Genomic DNA, 17,722 nt, shown 5'->3' with positions numbered 1-17,722 from the left:
CAGTGGTCTTTTGCTAATACATGAGAGAAACCAAACTCAAACCAGGATAAGAATAAGAAGGAATGTTTTTCTTTCGAATGAGTGGAGCTCTGATAAGTGTAAATTCTAAGGGACACATTGGATTCAGGCATAGCTAGATACAAAGGCTCAAAAAAAGTCATCAGAATCTGTCTCTCTTTGTCCCTTGACTCTGCTTGCTTCTGTGTCGGCTTCATTCTTGGGCAGTGCTGCTCAAGTGCTGGTGATCACGTTTTGTATTTAAACAGTTGAACGAACCCAGGGAAAGGGTACACCTTTCTCCCAGATCCCAACAAAGACCTAGGATCTAACTCATTGGCTGAATTGAATCAGGTGCCCTTCCTGAGGATAGCACTGTGTGTCTAGTTAACCAAGCTTGGATCACATGTCCTTTTTTGTTTTTTTTTTTTTTGTTTGTTTGTTTGTTTTTAAAGATTTATTTATTTATTTGAAAGTCAGAGTTACAGAGAGGGCAAGGCAGAGGCAGAGAGAGAGAAAGAGGTCTTCCATCCGCTGGTTCACTCCATAGTTGGTTGCAACGGCCGGAGCTGCACCGATTGGAAGCCAGGAGCCAGGAGCTTCCTCCGGGTCTTCCACGTGCATGCAGGGGCCCAAGGACTTGAGCCATCTTCTACTGCCTTCCCAGGCCATAGCAGAGAGATGGACCAGAAGTGGAGCAGCCAGGACTCGAACCCACGCCAACATGGGATGCCGGCACTGTAGGCAGCAGCTCCACCCACTACACCACAGTGCCAGCCCCAACATGTCCCATTCTTATCACAAACTCCACCTCCGAAAAGAACCACATGAACAGAGAGTGCATTCACAAAAGAGAAAGTAGGTGTTAAGTACCCAAGAAGGGTAATGAATGTAAGACAAACAAGAAAAAAAATAGGTCCATTAAAAATTCCACTTACGTTTACCTTATACTGTACAGTGATACAACTAAACAATTTCTTGCTTAGTAGGGGTTTGTATTTTTATTTTAAAAACTACCAACATTGAGGAAAAGGATACTGTAAATACATTAAACAAAGAAATGCACTGAAAAAAATCACTGCCTGAAAAAAAGTGATGTGCCATATGTGTGCATTTTAATGTCAGACCACAAATGATCAGAAAGGTAAATGAAAAATAAAAACACTGGAAATCTGCCAAACATTGCATTAATCTAAATGTTTAATGATTCAATCAGTCCTTCACTGGAAAAAGAAATCACTACTTTTTTTGCAGTAGCATTTGTTTATTTTAGTTTGCATTTTATCTCAATTGCTGATGAGCTTGTACAATCTATAATTAATATTTTAATGGAATGTATATAATTATTCAGTTCATAAAGAAAAATGGCCTCATACATAGCTAATTCTTTATCATGATATAACTAGGACTCTGTTCATTCATTTATTAATTATATGTGCCACTTATGAACCAGGAACATAGATGGACTCCTGAGATTAAAGAGATGAGTAATTTGCAGTCCCACCCCTTAAAGGAGTCAAAGTGCAGTAAGGGAAATAGACAGGTGAAAAACCAAAGTACACCATGAGAAAGCCGTAGAAGCAGAGGAGGACTGTCAACTGAGAGATTAGGGAATGCTTTTCAGGGTAGTAAAGGAGATGAAAGGCCCTTCAGAAGAGAAGAACAGGTGCAGTGACACAGGATTAAAATAAAAAACTCTGGGTATTTAAGACATGGGTAATGATTCTAGGCTGTGTACCAGGGAAGAATGACTTTGTGTACTTGGATTTTACCTTGTAATTTCAAAACCCTGGTCCCTCGACTAGAACCAGACTAACAGGAAAGAGCCACCAGGAGAACTTGTTAGAAATGTAGATCGTCCCAGCCCTACTTCTGGAGATTTTGGTTCATGAGGAATCTGTGTTTAAAAACTTCCCCACCTGACTCCAGAGCCCAGCCAACTTTGAGAACCATTGTATGCAGACAAGCAGTACCCATCACAGAGTACTGGAAAAGAGAACAACCCGTTTTGGAAGGAGGGGCCTTTTGCTTGCTGCTGGATCATTGTAGTAGAGCAAATCAAATCAGGAGATGTAGAGGTGTGGTCATTTGATATGCTTAAGATGCCACCTCCCCCCCCCCCCCCCCCCCCCGCACTGTGGCGGAGCAGGTAAAATCACCACCTGCGGTGCCAGCACTCCATATGGACCCGGTTCAAGTCCTGGCTGCTCCACTTCCAATCCAGCTCTCTTCTGTGGCCTGGGAAAGCAGTGAAAGATGGCCCAAGTGCTTGGGCCCCTGCACCTCTGTGGGAGATCTAGAGGAAGCTCCTGGCTCCTAGCTTCAGATCAGCCCAGCTCCAGCCATTGTGGCCATTTGAGGAGTGAACCAGTGGGTGGAAGACCTTTCTCTATATCTCTCACGCTGTCTGTTTATAACTCTGTCTCTCAAAAAAATACATAAAATCTTAAAAAGAAAAAAAAAAAAGATTCTGCTTGAGCATTTTGGGTTTGAACCAGAGGGTAGAAGATCTCTGTCTCTCCCCCGCCCTGCCTCCCCATCACTCTGCCTTTTGAATGAAATAAATAAATCTTTACAAGAAAAAAGAATAAGAAATGTAATTCACAGGACTACATGGTCTTTTGATGTGGGAAAAGAAGTGGGAAGTAGAGTGTATTCCAGCTCATAAAGGGTGCCCTTGAGACCTGGGAGTGAGTGGTAAGCAGGAGGTGTGGCTGTGTATACTACAGCATGATGTTGGCTCAAGGAGGGAGACCAGGCTGGAACTGGCCATGGGCAAGAAGCCAAAGGTTGGGCCTATGCTAGCCAAGATCCAGAGGCTCAGATCTGGGAACTCTGAGTTTGGAGGCTTGCTAGCCACCTCTTGTCCAGGGACACCTTGCCTTTGTGCTATCTATGGCTACCTGCTAGTAGTCATCTCTCATAGCCCTATTGTTAGATTTTCTTTATATATAACTCCCTGAAGCCAGAAACTATGGTTTATTTGTATGTTCTTAGAGCCTAGTCTAATATCTGCACATATTTGATCCTCACTAACAATTTCTAGGTGAATGGATTTTATCTATTACCTAGATAATCACAGCTACAGCACCTCATTATATCTGAATAGTCCTTTGGCCTCATTTTTGTGATAATTATATACACTTGTATTTCTGTAATTCTACATGCCTCCATTATTACTTTCCAAAAAGCACATTTTTGTGATAAATGAGAGAGTAAGCAAAATACATCTAATTATTGCACGACGACTGTGTTATTGGTGAAAGAGGCTTCTCTTACACATATTAATTTAAATCCCACCAAAAGGCACTTGATTAGTAAAAATTATTTTTAAATTTTTCAATGGATTTAATTAAAGGCAAGGAATAATTTTCAGTATAGTTATCTAAATAAGCTTCTGTGGATTCATAGAGATTATTTTTAAATGGATTGTTATAATAATTTTTTTCATTTTTTAACGATTTTTTATCTTTATTTGAAAGAGAGAGAGAGAGAGAGAGAGATCTTCCATCACTGATTCAACTCCTCAAATGCATGCAATAGTTAGAGCTGGGTCAGGCCAAAGCTAGGAGGCAGGCACTCCATCCGGGTCTCCCACTTGGGTGGTAGCAACCCAAGCACTTGAGCCCTCATCTGTTGCCTTCCCAGGTGTATTAGCATGAAGCTAGATCTGAAACAGAGGATTTGGAACTTGAAACTACACTCCAATATATGGGATGCAGACATACCAAATGGCAGCTTAATCCACTGCCCCACAATGCCCACCCTTCTTTTTCTTTTCAATTGACTCATAAATAATTGCAATCACTTCTTTATTATTATTATTATTATTATTTTGACAGGCAGAGTGGACAGTGAGAGAGAGAAACAGAGAGAAAGGTCTTCCTTTGCCGTTGGTTCACCCTCCAATGGCCGCTGCAGCCAGCGCGCTGCAGCCGGCACATCACATTGATCCGAAGGCAGGAGCCAGGTGCTTATCCTGGTCTCCCATGCGGGTGCAGGGCCCAGGGACTTGGGCCATCCCCCACAGCACTCCCGGGCCATAGCAGAGAGCTGGCCTGGAAGAGGGGCAACCGGGACAGAATCCGGCGCCCCGACCGGGACTAGAAGCCAGTGTGCCGGCGCCACAGGCAGAGGATTAGCCTAGTGAGCCACAGCACCAGCCTGCAATCACTTCTAAAGTATCTATGTAACTTTTTTTCATATGATGCTACATGGAATAAATAAGAAAGAATTTACTCAAGCCCCAATATAGTTAACTACCATGAATGACACACAAATAATATAAGAAAGAAAATGTAAGAGAGGGGCCAGCGTTGTGGCATAGTGGGTTAAGCTGCCACCTGTGATGCCAGCATCCTACATGGGTGCATTTTGTGTCTCCAATCCAGCTCCTTGCTAATGGCCTGGGAAAGCAGAGGAAAATAGCCCAGGTGTTTGGGCCCCTGCCCTCCATATGGGAGACCCAGATGTAGCTCCTGGCTTTAGCCTAGTTTATCACTGGCCCTTACAGTTATCTGGTGAATGAACCGTGGCTGGAAGATCTGTCTCTCTCCCAACCCAGTCTCTCCCCACTTTCTCTGTAACTCTGACTTTCAAGATAAATAAGTCTTTAAAAAAATTTTGACAAGTTTGTAATTTGTATCAGTCTATGTGTATGGTTTCATTCTGTTCATGGATTTAATGATTCCTGCTTTTGTTTATTCTCTATCATCTTTGCCTTCTTGGCAAATAAGTGCCTTCTGAGCATCAGATAGGAATGTCCTATTTTGAGATTTCAGATCATCAAAAATTGAAATAGCTTTCACTTTTCTTTATAATCTCAAGAGAAAGAAGAGTGACAATAAACTAATATCCACAATTTCAAAACAAAATTTCCAAAAAATGTTGACGTTAACTTGGGATGTTCAAAAAAACGTAAAATGGGAGGGAGACACTAGGTAGGCCTAGTGGTTAAGGTGCTACTTGGAACTCTTGCACCCCATTTTGAAGTGCCTGGGTTTGAGCGCCTGCTTTGGCTCCTGGTTCTGGCTTCCTGGTAATGCACACACTGGGTAGCAGGCAACGATTCCACTACTTTGGTCCCTGTCTCCCGTGTAGGAGACCTGGATTGAGTTCCTTTTTCCTTGTTTTGGTTTGGCCTAACCCCAGCTATTATAGGCACTCGAGGATGAACCAATAGATGGGAGACCTTTATCTGTTTCTCTCTCTCAACCTTATTTATTTCAAATAAAATAAATAACTTATAAAAATTAAATGTAAACAGCAAGGGTATTGGTAAAAACTAAAAGCAAATTTTTACAGTCTCATGCCTACATTTCTAACTAATTATTTGCAAGGAATCCTATATGTGAGTAATGAATTGTACCTCTGGAAGTCTGTTACTTCCTTGTATGTGTAGATGTTCATCTCATTGATATAGTCTAATTATCCTGAAAATCTACACCATCTTCTTTCCTCTGATCTACAGAAGGCTGTTTTATGATTCTCTATTTATAATTTATGGTGTGTATGTGCTAGTCTCCTCTACTGACACCACTCCTGTGTATGACTCTCTGTTTTGTATGCAATGCTCTTAGACCTTACTGACCTTGTCCAGACCTGGTTTTGGCTTTCCAGACCTGCTTTGATCTTTTGCTGCCCCAAACCCAAAATACTCATAACATCTTGCACAAGCTTTGCACTTGCCTCCCTGATCCCAGTTCCATTCATCACTTGCCATTCTCTGGTTCTAAGGGGCAGGATGTTGATTTCTGCTAGCTGCCTTTCCTAGACTCATTTGCCCATGGCTAAAAGGAGTTAGGACAATACAGTAAAGATAAAAAGATAAAGTGGAATCATAATTTGGGTAGAAGAATAAAAGGAGAATGTAACATCCATCCCCCCTCTTTAATTCCAGCAACTTCTCCAAGAAGGTTACTATTCCTCTACAGTTATTGTTCTTCTAGAGCCATAGGCAGTGGCTCCCTGGCTCTGTTAACCTACCTCCTCTTTCAACCTCTTCAGCCCCATAGATGAATAATAGAGGCTTCCTACTATTGCTACTGTCTGGGATGCCCTTCCTTTCCACATTTGGCTCCCTGCCCTTCCTTCTTGGTATGAAATGCCTCAACTGAACCAACTGACGTGGGCCCTGATTTCTTGCTGAACCCCATCCCACACAGTGAGGTGACAACACTTGGCAAGTTGTTATGCAAAGAGCACAATAATTATCATAATCATAGAATTCATGTAGGTATTGCAAGGATCACTTTCAAGAAATGTCCAGTGGAGAAGTAAAATAACTCATGAACATGTTACTGAAAGTATATAGTTCAATGGAGACAGAGTCTTTTAAATTTTCTTTAAAGCTACTTTCATTTAGTTCTTATCTTTGTTCTTTAGCAATTTCCCATCAATAGGGAAACCATGGGGATGAAGCAGAGTACAAAGAATGATGCCCACGCTAAGCCCAAAATAGTTCCAAATGGATTTGCTTGCACAAGAGAAAGAAAGTTGTAATTAGAACCCAGAGTAGGTAACAAAATGCATTCAACACTACACTTTCTCTGAAGACCCCTGCTGCTCTCCCACCAGAACTCACTCTCTCTCTTTCTCTCCCTGCTTTAATTTGGCAATTCCCAAGACACAACAGCATGCAATACATCAAGTGATATAAGCTTATTATATGGAAAATTCCAGTACAGTAGTCTGTGACTTAAATGGCCTGGGAGTGACCCATCCTTTGTAAGAGGTTTTGAAGAATCAGATTTGTTTGTGTTTGTGAAACATTTAGGCTGTAGTTTCATGATCTTGGGCAACATTTGGTTCATCATGGCTAGTTTCTAAGCAAATTTTTTTTTTGATTTTGTGGGAATAGAGCAGAACAAGAAGCCACAGTGAGGGTTCATTTTATTCTTTAACCAATGATGAACTGTGTATTTGATTGCTAAGAATGCTATATAACCAAGTGGCCCACACTGGATGGCTTTAAATCACAGATATTTATTATCTTACAGTTCCAGAGCCTAGAAGTCCTAGGTCAAGGTGTAGGTAGGGCTGTTTTTTTCTGAGGACCATGAGGGAGAATCTGTGCCATGCTCATCCCCAGTTTCTAGTGGTTTGCTGGTTACTTTTGGCCTTCCTGGGCTCCTGCTGCATTCCCACGACCTATGCCTGCATGGTCACTTGCCATTCTCCCTGTGCTTGTGTCATAATGGATTGCAGCCTATCCCAATGATCATATTTTTATTTGATTTCCTCTGTGAAGATACTATCTCCACGTAAAGCCACTTTCTGAAGTACTGAGGGTTAAGAATTCAGCAGATCATTTTTGGGAGGAAGATGTGATTCAACCCATAACAGGCAGTTTGGACTGAATGATTAGCCTACCATCTCTTTATGAACTCTTATATATACCCACTTAGCCATATTCCTCCTTCATCCTCTTTTGGTAGAACCTGTATGATCAGGAAAACATCTGGCTAACACATTCACACTGAGGTCTAAGAAGCCAGTTTTCTTTGTCTACAATTGTCCAAAAGGGTATAAAGTAACAATAAGGAACTGGTTAATGTTAATATGTTGACCTTCTTGAAAATATATGCTTTTAAACAGACACAAGGGATTATACCCATTCTTAAAGTATCAATTTTTGGTGGCAAAACTTGGGATTTTGAGTAAAAACTTGTCAAGCAAGCTTTGATTTTCTTTGTAATTAACACAAAAGCTATATTTTCTGACTGTTAAAATAGAGATCCAGGTTGGTGATAGTTATATGTACTCATAATTATCTACTGATGACTGCAAATATTTTCTTGAATACTAATGAAAGATAGAAATATTCCTGAAGAAACTTCAAATCCTGGTAGTTACTCATATATCAGCAATGTTACCTCATGAGTGAGTCAGAGGCTATGCAGTTAGCAAAATATTTAAGCCACAGAGAGCAACAGCCGTTTCTGCTTAGGTACCTCTCCAAATATGTGCTTAGGAGCCATTTTTGCACCCTATAAAATATGTAGTTTATTTTAAAAGAATTATTTTTATTTATTTGAAAGGCAGAGTGACAGTGAGAGAGGAAGGAAGAGAGAGAAGGAAATAGAAAGATAGAGCTATCTTCCATATGCTGGTTCACTCCCCAAGTAGCCACAATAGCTGCAGCTGGGCCAGGCCAAAGTCAGGAGCGTGAAACTCCATCCAGTGTTCAATATGGGTGACAGGAGCACAAGAACTTGGGTCATCTTCCACTACTTTCCCAGGCACATTAGCAGGGAGCTGGATTAGAAATGGAACTGCAGGACTCACACCGGTGCTGTGATATGGGATGCCAGTATTGCAGATGGCAGATTAACCTGCTATGTTACAACAGTAGCCCCCAAAATGCAGTTTTTATCTCGAGAATACAGGATATGATAGCACAACTCTCATATTTAAGTAAAAGTTAAACATACACCAAAAACTAAGACATAATGGGAGAACTTGAATTCATGTCTTCTGCTCTAAAATATAGCCAGTCTTCATTATTCATGGTAGTTATGTAGTATGAAGTTATTCCAAACTTGAATTCATAGTGCTAAGCTATTATTCCTAGAGGAAATAAAAGGTTGGATTCCTGGGGCCAAAGTTGTGGCACAATGAGCTAAGCTGATGCCTACAATGCAGGCATCCCATACCAGCTCTGGTTCAAGTCCTGGCTGCTCTACTTCTGACCCAGCTCCTTCCTAATGCACCTGGGAAAGCAGCAAAAGATGGCCCAAGGATTTGGGCTCCTATCTCCCTCATAAGAGATCCATATTGAGTTCTAGGCTCCTGGCTTTGCCCTGGCCCAGGCCCAAACTGTTGTGGCCATTTGGAGAGTAAATCAGCTAATAGATGATCTCTCTTTGTAACTCTGCCTTTCAAATAAATAAATAAATCTTAGAACTAAACATGGAACTCAGAGCTAACAGCATGATAACTCATGTGTAGATGAAACTTATCTAACATATATTTTCTCCTTAAGCCTTACTGTGCTTAGGAAAACTACACAGCACTTGGCATGATGCTTGGAGGCCATTTTAGGTAGCAGTATCATCCAAAAAAGACCAAAACTATGAGAAACATGGTGGTAAATAGATGGAAGAAGGACTCTTGTATACAGTGTGCAGGCTGAATCAAAAAGGCTGAATGTTGTCTTCAAACTCGGCTGGAAATGTGTGCAATGAGCAGCTCAAGTGTTTTGCTCTTCTGCATATGTTTGCAAATGATTGCAAAAGTGCTAGACATTGATTTTGGGGTTATGAAAACTTTTTTTTTAAAGAGTTATTTATTTATTTCAAAGGCAGAGTTACAGAGAGGCAGAGGCAAAGAGAGAGAGAAGTCTTCCATCCACTGGTTCACTCCCCAAATGGCTGCAATGGCCAGAGCTGGGCCAATCTGAAGCCAGGCTCCAGGAACTTCTTCCAGGTCTTCCACGCAGGTGCAGGGGCTCAAGGACTAATAGAACTGATTCTAACTCCACCTGGCTTCTATGCCCATAAAGCAGAAATGGGGGAATGGGTGGGCTTTGCTTGCCTAACAAACAAGGTTGTTATAACTTTTGCTTTAGCCTATTAAATGTGAGACCCCAAAGACTGTTGGACAAGTGTAATTAATATTCAAGCCCTTCTACTAATTCTCTGAGTGCCTTTGGCAAAGAGACTGAATTTCTGTGGGTCTTAGCTTATTATTCATAAACTGATAGTTTTGGAACCCAGATTTTATGCATGTTAAATACATAGTATTTAATATATAGCTTTTAAACTATTTTTAGAACTTACAATGTTCACATTTAAATATGTTTAAATATTAGAAAAATGTATGTAAGAAATAGTACTTTAGAGAGATGGAGAGCATTGTTCTGCTGGGAGATTTTGCTCTATTTCTTTTTTTTTTTTTTTTTTTTGACAGGCCGAGTGGACAGTGAGAGAGAGACAGAGAGAAAGGTCTTCCTTTTGCTGTTGGTTCACCCTCCAATGGCCGCCGCGACCGGCGCACTATGGTCGGCGCACCATGCTGATCCGATGGCAGGAGCCAGGAGCCAGGTGCTTTTCCTGGTCTCCCGTGGGGTGCAGGGCCCAAGCACCTGGGCCATCCTCCGCTGCACTCCCTGGCCACAGCAGAGAGCTGGCCTGGAAGAGGGGCAACCGGGACAGAATCCAGCGCCCCGACCGGGACTAGAACCTGGTGTGCCGGCGCCGCAAGGCAAAGGATTAGCCTAGTGAGCCGCGGCGCCGGCCCCGGCCTCTCTCTTTCTTTGTATACCTTTTGGTTTTTAAACCATGAGAAAGTATTTTAAAAAGTTAAACTTTAAAAAGAAGGACAAAGATAAGAAAAAGAAGAAAACTGATAGGCAGACTTTAAAATGTATTTATTTTTAACATTTATTTATTGAGAGAGAGAGGGAGAGAGAGAGAGAAAATCATCCATCTGGTGATACACTCCTCAATGGCTGCAACTGCCAGCGCTGGCTAGGCCAGGGCTGCAAACCCTGAGTTCAGTCTGGGTCTTTCACAAGGATGACAGGGGCCCAAGTACTTGAGCCATCATATGCTGCCTCCCAGGGTGTGCATCAGCAGGCAGCTGGGTCAGAACCCAGAACCAGGACTTGAAATAGGTGCGACAATATAGGATGTAGGCAAGCAGCCTCTTAACCACTACACCAAATGTAGTGGCCACCACCTCAATCACATGTTAATGTCTCCATTTTATTGATGAGATACCCAAGACTCACAAAAACTGGGCAACTGTCTCGTGGCACATATTTGGCAGAAGAAATGCTTGACCGGAGACTCTTGGAAGGGGGCACTCCACCAAAATAGCACTAGTGATCCGAGGAGAGTCAGCAGACTGTGCTGAGTGCTCCATGTACATCGCAAAGGAGAGGAAATGGGCTGGAAAACGGTGTAATTAGAGACAGTTTAAACTCTCTAGTTGGAGGAACAGCAAAATATTCTAGATTTAAAATTGTGGAAGCTTGAATTTCTAAGGTTGTAAGGGTATGGATAAAGGAACAAGCAGAAGGGAAGAATAAAAGACAGAAGGCACAATGTGTTCCCAGACACACAGGGAAAGTATAAGAGTATTTCAAAACCTTTATGGGAAAGTGGAAAAAGTAAATTGATTTCGATGGAAAATTTTTGAAATTCATGTATAGTTGTTTTTTGTTTGTTTTTTTTTTTTTTTTTGTTTGTTTTTGACAGGCAGAGTGGACAGTGAGAGAGAGAGAGAGAAAGGTTTTCCTTTTGCCGTTGGTTCACCCTCCAATGGCCACTGCGGCCTGCGCGCTGCGGCTGTAACACCGCGCTGTTCCGAAGCCAGGAGCCAGGTGCTTCTCCTGGTCTCCCATGCGGGTGCAGGGCCCAAGCACTTGGGCCATCCTCCACTGCACTCCCGGGCCATAGCAGAGAGCTGGCCTGGAAGAGGGGCAACCGGGACAGAATCCAGCGCCCCAACTGGGACTAGAACCCAGTGTGCCAGCGCCACAGGCAGAGGATTAACCTATTGAGCCGCAGCGCCAGCCATGTATAATTTTTTCAAAGTAGGCATTTCTATGAAATTTTGGAAAGTCACACATGGTTTCAAATTTTTGAACTGAAGTAAATTTATCTTTTAATTCCACTTTTCCACAAACTTTTAAAAGAACCACATGTTTTATCAGATGCCATAAAGGATAAAAGATATAGTTTAGGAGAAAGGAATGGTAAAATAACAATTCTTCTAATTAGTGCAAGGAGAGATGACAAATTGGAAAGAAAAAGAATGAGAGAATGGGGGGAGGGGTTTACCAAAACAAGAAGATGGAAACAGATGGAATATCTGCAAAAGATCAAACAACAGGGGCCAGCGCTGTGGTGTAGTGGGTACGGCCACTGCCTGCAGTGCCGGCATCCCATATGGCCACCGGTTCAAGTCCCAGCTGCTCTACTTCCAATCCAGCTCTCTGCTATGGACTGGGAAAGCAGTAGAGGACGGCCCAGGTCCTTGGGCCCCTGCACCCACATGGGAGACCAGGAAGAAGCTCCTGGCTCCTGGCTTTGGATCTGCGCAGCTCAGGTCATTGCAGCTAACTGGGGAGTGAACCAGCAGATGGAAGACCTCTCTCTCTCTCCCTCCCTCTGCCTCTGCCTCTCCGAAACTCTGACTTTCAAGTAAACAAATAAAATCTTAAAAAAAAAAAAAAATCAAACAACAATTGATTTTTTTAAGGGGCTGGCCTTGTGTACAGCAGACGACCTCGAAATATCAGCATCCCATTTCAGAACACTGGTTCCAGTCCCAGCTGCTCGGCTTCCCATCCAACTCCCTGTTAATGCACCTGGGAAAGCAGCAGAAAGCAGCCCAAGTATTTGGGCACTTGGCATGCAGGTGGGAGACCCATGTAGAGTTCTGGGCTCCTAGCTTTTGTCTCCTGGCTCTTGGCTTCAGCCTGGCCCATCCCCTACTGTTGCAGCCATTTGGGGGATGAACCAGAGGATGGAAAATTTCTTTCTCTGTTTCTCCCTCTTTCTCTGTCACTCTGCCTTCAAATAAATACTTTTTAAAAATTGATTTTTTAGGTAAAAATATTTCACTAGTTCCAAGTAGTCTAGTATACTATCAAGTAGTCTAGGCATACTATTTATGTTTAATTTAGATTGCATCTAAATTATCATACTTTTTATTTCAAATTATCCCTAAAATTTGCTATCCAATCTTCTTGGACACAACTCAGAGAAAGATAAAGGAACCTCATATACTCCACGACTTTCTTCTCCTACAGGCAATTTTGTTGTTTAATTTTGATCCTGCCAAATAGAAAATAAATGAGTTATTTCTTCAACAAAAAGCAAGTGTCAAAATGGCTCCAGTTCTTCAAGAGGCAAAAATACCACCAAAGTTTCAAGTTTTTTTTATAAAAACTTTCTTCTTTCATGAGTAATCCCTCACACTTTATACTTTTAACACTGTATAACACTTTATACTTTTAAAGCATATCAGATGCATTACCTCATTTGAATCTCAGTGAATTTTCAACATAAAGAGCATTTTTGTACCCTTTTCCCACCAACAAAGCATCCAACATGGCTAGTGTTTTTAACCTCAATATTTTCAGCCTTCCACTGTTTCCTCTTTAGTTTTTCCTTCCTCTTTCCTCCTCATTCGAGAGTACCTTATGCTGCTGGTCCATTCATTGACTCTGACAAATTGCTGTTCTTTCAATCTAATGAACTAACACAAGATCTGTCAGACCTAGAAGTCTGGGTTGGGATAACATCCAGCCCTGTATGTCATAGCCAGCTGCCCAGCTCATTAATTGGTAGTAAGAGAGCCACTGAGCCCTTTGAAGGTGTTGACAGGCTTTAGTGGCTCTCTACTAAGGTTGTAATGCCAGATTAGACCAGACTGTGAATCCTGGGTTTACCATCTAATAGCTGTGTGGCATCTGCTGCAAGTGGTGATACCCAAATAATGTCATTTGTAAAGTTTCTCTAAGCACAGTAGAGTTCCTACCATAGCAAGCAATGAATGAGAGTTCATTCCTCTTCTTTGCCTTGTGAAAGGAAGACTGCCAAAGGGAGGAGTCCCCCACAGTTCAGGAGACAAAGGCGGGTGTACCATCTTGTTAGGGACAGAAATGGAAGCTTCTGAACCCTAGGTTAATTGTGTGCAAGGCTAACCTCTGATCAGTCCATCAAGCCTGTGAAACCACGTTATCTTCTGACACCCAAGTAAATGATACAGTCCGCATTTGGGCAGGTCATGAGGTACATGTGCCCTACATGTGTACAGCAGAACACCTCGACAGCTCTGAAATTATGCAACACCAAACCCAGACCTCGCCAGCCAATCAACATCACTCAAGCATTTGACTTTCCTGGTATGGGATAGAGACAGTTGTAGTGGTTTGGCCTTAAAAGACCTACCCCCTTTCTGTCTTCATAAATCTCTTCCTGTGCTCTGCCTGAGCCAGCTTCCCCACTTGGCAGTAAAACTTTTTTATTTAGTCTTAGTATTAGGTCTCTAATAGGCCTTATTATATTTTTAGCATTACATAAGAAGAATTAGTGTCTTAACCTCAGTGGAAAAGGCATGTAATTTATTCCTTTATGGGAGAAAATACAGGAAAGCCCCTGTGAACTTGACAGAATAGCTGTTCATTCTCTGCCTGAAGGGGGAAAAGTGATTTTACAACTGCATGAGAAGGCAGAGAGAGGTTGCTTCAACAGGATCTGTTTGTCACTGGCAGTGGTTCCATTTCAGTAAGATGTACCAAGTGCATACATTGGCCAAACACTGCACTGGATGCTAATGATATGAAGATGAGTGTTACAGATTGAACAGAACTTGACTCCTCCAACCCATGCAGATGTTTAAACTCTGAAATTTCATGCTGAAGGTTGATGGAGCCATTTCTCTTAATAGTATATTTGCTTGATTTCTCTTTCAACCTGTCTAAAGTTGTTCCTCCTTCACTTGCCTCTGAGCTGCACTGGTTCAAAGACAAGAGATTCATCTTGCTCACCTTTTAACATGAAGAAAACTTGAAAAGTGTCACTTGATAAAAATTCCCCAATGAGGCCAAAAACTATTTTCTATGCTGTTCCAGTAAGCATCCTCCCTAGCTGCTGAAATTTATGTATTCATCATTCCATACCCTTTTTGTGGTGGGGCAGTCCTGGCTGACAGTTACCTCACATCCCTTGTTATATGAGTACAGGCCACAAAAGCACTTTGCAAACTATAAAGCATCATATAGACGTAAAGTATTATTGCAATTATGTTAGATACAGCAACCCATTAAAGAGTAAATTCTTTCCTTATAAATTACACTCATCCCTCTTTACCATCATTTATGGGAACTATTTTAGGACTTGTTTTGTAATTCGTTGGTATCATTAAGAGGTTGCCCATGTGACTACAGAAGGGTACAAGGGAGACTTATTTTAAAAAACATGGAGCCAGCATTTGGGTCAGCAGTTAAGACACCACTTGGGGGCCGGTGCTGTGGCTCAACAGGCTAATCCTCTGCCTGCGGCGCCGGCACACCGGGTTCTAGTCCCAGTCGGGGTGCCGGATTCTGTTCTGGTTGCCCCTCTTCCAGGCCAGCTCTCTGCTGTGGCCTGGGAAGGCAGTGGAGGATGGCCCAAGTGCTTGGGCCCTGCACCCGCATGGGAGACCAGGAGGAAGCACCTGGCTCCTGGCTTCGGATCAGCGCGGTGCGCTGGCCGCAGCGGCCATTGTGGGGTAAACCAATGGCAAAAGGAAGACCTTTCTCTATGTCTCTCTCTCTCTCACTATCCACTCTGCCTGTCGAAAAAAAAGAAAAAAGACAAAAGACACAACTTGGAACACCCACATTCCATATCAGCGTCCCTGGGCTCAAGTTCTGGCTCCACATCTGATTCCAGCTTCATGCTAATGTGCATCCTGGGAGGCAGCAGGTAATGGCTCAAATAATTGGGTCCCTGCCGCCCATGTGGGAGACCTGGATGAGGTTCCTGCATGATAACTTTGGCTTGGACCAATTCTAGCAGTTGTGGGCATTTGAGGAGTGAATACATTTGAGGTGTGAATACTCTCTGTCTCCCTGCTTTTCAAATAAAGTAAAATAAATAAATACATACAAATTTTAAAATGTAATGAACATTGATTAATTCTGGGTACATGTGTAATCTTATTATTATATATGGTTTTCTTTATTTGTAAACATCTCCAAAGTAGAAAACCAAAATAAAGCCGGCACCGTGGCTCACTAGGCTAATCCTCCGCCTTGCGGTGCCGGCACACCGGGTTCTAGTCCTGGTCGGAGCGCCGGATTCTGTCCCGGTTGCCCCTCTTCCAGGCCAGCTCTCTGCTGTGGCCCGGGAGTGCAGTGGAGGATGGCCCAAGTACTTGGGCCCTGCACCTGCATGGGAGACCAGGAGAAGTACCTGGCTCCTGCCATCGGATCAGCGTGGTGCGCCGGCCACAGTGCGCCGGCTGTGGCGGCCATTGGAGGGTGAACCAACGGCAAAGGAAGACCTTTCTCTCTGTCTCTCTCTCTCTCACTGTCTACTCTGCCTGTCAAAAAAGAAAAAAGAAAAAAAAGAAAACCAAAATCCCCATGCACATAACTGCATACCTACTAGATAACGCTAAAATATTTATAATTATGTACGAGAAATAGGACCCAATTCTATTGAATCAACCATCTCTGTAAGGTGTGGGGAGCAACTCGGACTAGACTGTTACTCGAATTAAGACTTATTTTATGCATCTGCTCTCCCACAATATGGCGCTGGGAGAGGAGGAAACAGCTTCTACACAGCTGCCTCCAGTTCAACCAATAAACAGCAGGACCTGCTCCTTATTGGAGGAGAGCAGCGTACTCGGCGTGTGGGTAGCAGAGTTGGGATTGGTGGAAGAGGACTATAAAGGAGGAGAGAGACAACATGCACCTGGAACATCTATCTGAAGGAACACCTGAGCAGCCCCCGAGAGAGCCGGCCGGCAGTGTGCCACTCCCCCGCAGAAGTGGGGAAAGTGGCAGGGGGAACCGCCCTTCCACGGAGGTGGAAGGACGGTAGCCAACCCAGGAAGAACCAGCAGCAAACCCGGGGAGGGCCGAGCAGACAAAAGAACAGCGCAGGGTCCTGTGTCGTTCCTCCACGAAGAGGGGGAGCGACAGTGAGGTGACTTCTAAATCTCTCACGTTTACTTTTTTGTTTTTAAATTTTTATTTTTCAGGGATGGTGTTGTGGCATAGTGAGTAAAGCCAAAAAACATTTGTGACATCATTGCACATGGGCGGCTGTTCCTGTCCCGGCTGCTCCACTTCCAATCCAGCTCCCTACTAATGGCCCAGGAAAAGCGGTGGAAGATGGCCCAAAATGCTTGTGCCCCTGCACCTATGTGGGAGACCTGGATGAAGCTCCTTGTGGGTCCTTACCATTATGGCCATATGTGGAGTGTACCAGCAGATGGAAAATCACTTTCTGTCTCTTCCTCACTCTGTAACTCTGATGTTCAAATAAATAAAAATAGAATCTTTACTTTTTTTCTGATTTTTTTTTCAGCATGCTCTCCCCTGTTTATGCTGAGAGTGCTCCCTATAGCAGCATAATTTACAGTAGTAAGCCTGGGAATGAGAGGCCCAGTATCAAACAATCTTGAAACTCATAAGTCTAATGGATGAATTTGGGTCAATAATCATGGTAAATTATTTTTAAATTATTTATTTTTTAATTTGAGAGACAGATAGTCAGAGAGTTCACATCAGTTGTTCACTCCTTAAATGTCCACAACAGCTGAGGCTGGGCTCAGGCCCAAATATTCCCTGTAGGTGTCCGGAATCTACTGCTTGAGTCATCGCCACTGCCTCCCAGGGTCTGTATTAGCAGGAAGCTGGAGCTGAGAGCTGCAGTCAGGCATCAAACCAGGCTCTCTGATATGCTATGAGGCATCCAACTAGCATCTTACCCACCTGGTAAAATGGCTGCCCTTAAATGTGTTAAAATTTAAAGGTGGCATTCCACATTGTATATTATACTGCAATTAAAGCTAGATAGACATTGTGTACATCTTATGCACATACATAGTAGAAAAAGGAGGATAAAATTGGAAAGGAATATGAAGGAACAATACTTACTAAACAGTAATGTGGGAATTATGGCTAACTACAAAAACTGCAAAGATGTTTGTCTATTTTGTAGTAAAGAAAAGTATGTTAAATTTCTGTCTTCATGCCATTAAGCTTTCCTTTGCC

General features: G+C 42.8%; 1 long non-coding RNA gene across 1 annotated transcript in view; it reads left to right on the top strand.

Annotated features, from left to right (window-relative positions):
* LOC138849008 (uncharacterized) overlaps window positions 1-17,009 on the top strand; it is a 28,720-nt gene extending 11,711 nt beyond the window's left edge. Inside the window, exon 2 of the long non-coding RNA XR_011387320.2 lies at window positions 16,705-17,009. This is a non-coding gene — a long non-coding RNA (uncharacterized LOC138849008). The remainder of the gene's footprint in view (window positions 1-16,704) is intronic.
* Window positions 17,010-17,722: the final 713 nt, after the last annotated feature.

This window comes from Oryctolagus cuniculus, chromosome 3, assembly GCF_051225735.1.
Source record: "Oryctolagus cuniculus isolate XC-2025 breed Fujian yellow rabbit chromosome 3, ASM5122573v1, whole genome shotgun sequence".
NCBI classification, from domain to species: domain Eukaryota; kingdom Metazoa; phylum Chordata; class Mammalia; order Lagomorpha; family Leporidae; genus Oryctolagus; species Oryctolagus cuniculus.
This window is presented reverse-complemented; position numbering and strand designations above follow the sequence as displayed.